Genomic DNA, 3,414 nt, shown 5'->3' with positions numbered 1-3,414 from the left:
TATATATATATAAGTTTTGGATACTATGACACATTTAAAGGTATCTAATTTTCATATATAAGACCACAATATGACTCAATTCCATTATTGATAATTAAGGTTTCAAGATCTAAGAATATGAGCATGAACAAGTCTAGAGAACTGTTGACAAAAAAAAAAGAAGTTTAGAGAACTGGCCTCCAATGTCTTTCAAGCGCTCGTAACTTCCTGTCTCAATTACGGTTCCATCTGCAATCACCACAACAAAATCCAATTTTTTTAGTGTGTTGAGGCGGTGAGCCACTACTACAGTAGTCATCTTTCGGCTAGCCATGATCCGAGCTAGTGCGTCTTGAACCTCTTTCTCTGAGGTATAGTCGAAGGAACTTGTAACCTCATCAAGTAGAAGTATTATAGGACTCTTTAGAAAAGCTCTAGCGATAGCCACTCTCTGTTTTTGACCACCTGAATGTTGCACTCCTCGATCTTTCTCCACATTCGGTTTCATATCCATTTTCCAGTGCCCTTTATAAAAACGAAAAAATAAAGCATAATGAGAATTGAAACAAATAATGGAAGAAAATATATCTAAAAGTATACGAGAGAATGGTTTTGTTAAGTTTTTCAAAAAAATTATGATTATAAATTTTAAACTCTAATTTTAAAAACCTAAATTCACTACCAAAAAAGATGATGAAATCCTACAAAATTTCTTACGAAAAATTTGGTAGGATCTTTTTTTTACGGTAAACCTACGAAACATCTGTTTCCTACAGTTTTTCTACAATATTTTCCGTAGGAAATCGCCTGTTTTCTTGTATATATATATACTTGTACAAAAAAATCATACTTACGAGATGAAATCATGAGCGTTGTTAGCTTTAGCAGCTCCTACCACCTCATCCTCTGTTGCTTCGGGCCGTCCAAGCATAATATTCTCTCGGATACTTCCCGAATCAACAACTGGCTCTTGGCTCCCTAGAGCTGTATGTTTTCTATAGCTTTTAATATTTATATCTCTCAAATCTATGCCATCTATTTTCACACATCCTTTTTCAACGTCATAGAAGCGTTGGATCAAAGCTGTCACCGTTGATTTACCGCATCCTGATGTACCAACTAATCCAATGCTTGTCCCATGCTTGATGTCCAAGGAAAATTGGAAGCACAAGAATACTAGGCCGGTTAGGGTACGCGAAATCAATATTCTTCAGTTCTACTCCCCCTAGTATTGTCTCAATCTTTGCTCCATGATTTGTATTTTCCTTCATATAGCATTAATTATGTAATCAAACACAACAAATTGTTTCAAGAAAATATGTTATAATATATAGAAGCTGACAAAATGTTAATGGATGATTGTAATTTACTTGAGAAGAAGGACGGTCAAGGATCTTGAAAACAGAAGAAATGGCGGTCGAGCCCTTGGCAAGGTCAGATGTCATGCTTGAATACATCCCCAACCGAGGTTTCCCCCTTTTGCACCAACACTGCTCCATACCAAAAGTCTAATGCCCATGGCAAAAAGCTTAGAGGTCGCCGGTTCGAGTAGCGCTTGGGACGAAACCATATAACATGCTATAGTTTCGGACCTGAGGGAATGTATGGGCTTCGGCCCAGAACCTCTTTGGTTATTCCAAAAAAAAAGAAAAAAAAAGGTTAGGCATTGAGCCAACCCCATCCCTAAGCCAGCGAGCGACGCTGCCTTCCTCCCCTTTCTTTTTGCTTCATATTGAGCCTTGTCAAATATTTCTATGATTTTTTTGTAGACCCTTAGGATGTAACAATTTTGTGGTTGTAAATAGCTTCTGATACAATGTGTGAGCTACGATTTTGCGCATAGCCGTAATTGTGGGAAATGCTGGAGAGCAAAACTTTTTTAGTGTAGAAGCAAAGGATAGAGAGAGGTTGGACATCGATCATGACCAATGCGAGTTTCCAGGAAACTAGTAGGCCTATGATAATTGCAATTGTGACACCAGAAATGATCTGGACAAGAAAGGAAGCTCTGTCCGCTACTAAGGACTTCACAATGGACGCTTCACTATTAAGCCTTGAACATAGCTCACCACTAAAGTTCTTTTCCACATCAAACCAGGCAGGTTCAAAGGTAAAAATCTTTGCAAGCATTTTTAATCAAAGTCTTTGCATTAGCCCTTCACCCATTTTGGCGAAACTATAATGTTGAAGAAGATTAAGGGTAATGGAGAAAAAAGTGAGGGAAGTGAAGATTAAGGAATAAATGCGTATCTTATCCTGCATTTCTTGTGAGCTTTTTGCAAAAGAATGTAGAGATCATACCACCGATGGTTAAGGCATAAACAAGTTGGATTGCACCAAATGTTGCAGCTGATATGCAACCGATGAATATTGCAGACTTCCACTCAGGGGAGGGTAGAGGAATAAGTCGAGAGAAAGAAGAAGGACAGAGGTTATCATTGATTTCCGCTGCGTGAATGGTCTCCAATGGGATAGGAGACACAATTAAATCAGGAGTAGACCGTATACTTAGCCTGCTAAAAATGTTCTTGGCAGACCAACATTGACGTATCTCAGGAGTTTTGACCCCGTCTTGAAGATCTTGTCGATGTTTGTGGTTTAATTGTGTCTGAAGTTTTACAAGTTTTGCATAATGCTTGTTATTCTTAATCAAATCTTCATGAGAACCCATTTCTTTCAAAAGAACCCTTTTCCAACATAGCAATGGTATTTGCTCCTCTAACTGTTGAAAGCTTATGTGCCACCACCTATGTTCAAAATAGTCTCATTTTATAGCAAAAAAAAAATAGACATCTTATAAGAAGTTTTTGAGAAAAATTTTTGGTACCAGTGTAGTTTGTCCCACGGCTACTTGATCAATTGCATTTTGAATCAATGTTTCAGATTCTCCATCTAGTGCACTTGTTGCTTCATCTAGAAGTAAAATCACCGGATTTCTTATAATTGCCCGTTCAATTTCTTTTGACTTTTAACATGCAAACCATATTAACTCAATTAAATCAAAAAAGCTAAGCCAACTAAACCGGTTCTAATCAATTTAAACCACTAAACAAGCTATACCGGCCCTAATTAATTTAAATCAATTAAACCAAACAATTCCATTAAACCAAACCAATCAACATTAACCAACAGAAGTCTTAACCAGAAATCCAAATAAAACAATTGCATTAAACCAGCAAATCCAACCAACAATTATTCCATAAACGTAATCACCCTAACATGCTTCTAGATTCCAGTCTAACAACCTAACAATTCCAACAATAATTCAAAAACACCAACGAGCCCCTAGATCATCCTCCTTTCCTCGCCATGATTCCACGTATCACACTTTTCCTTTACCTGCATCATGGAAAAGAGATGCATACGCATTTGATAAATACTTAGTTATGATCCTCAACTTTGCGTATTAGCTCTAGGTTTTTTCGGTCCGTTTTT

At 37.2% G+C, this 3,414-nt stretch overlaps 1 pseudogene; it reads right to left on the bottom strand.

Annotated features, from left to right (window-relative positions):
- Positions 1–102: 102 nt before the first annotated feature.
- On the bottom strand, positions 103–2,944 carry LOC111831012 (annotated as a pseudogene).
- Between the last annotated feature and the right edge of the window lie 470 nt (positions 2,945–3,414).

The sequence above is a fragment of the Capsella rubella genome, unplaced genomic scaffold (assembly GCF_000375325.1).
Source record: "Capsella rubella cultivar Monte Gargano unplaced genomic scaffold, Caprub1_0 scaffold_122, whole genome shotgun sequence".
Taxonomy (NCBI): Eukaryota; Viridiplantae; Streptophyta; class Magnoliopsida; order Brassicales; family Brassicaceae; genus Capsella; species Capsella rubella.
Note: the sequence above shows the minus strand (reverse complement) of the source record. Positions and strands in the feature narration are given on the sequence as shown.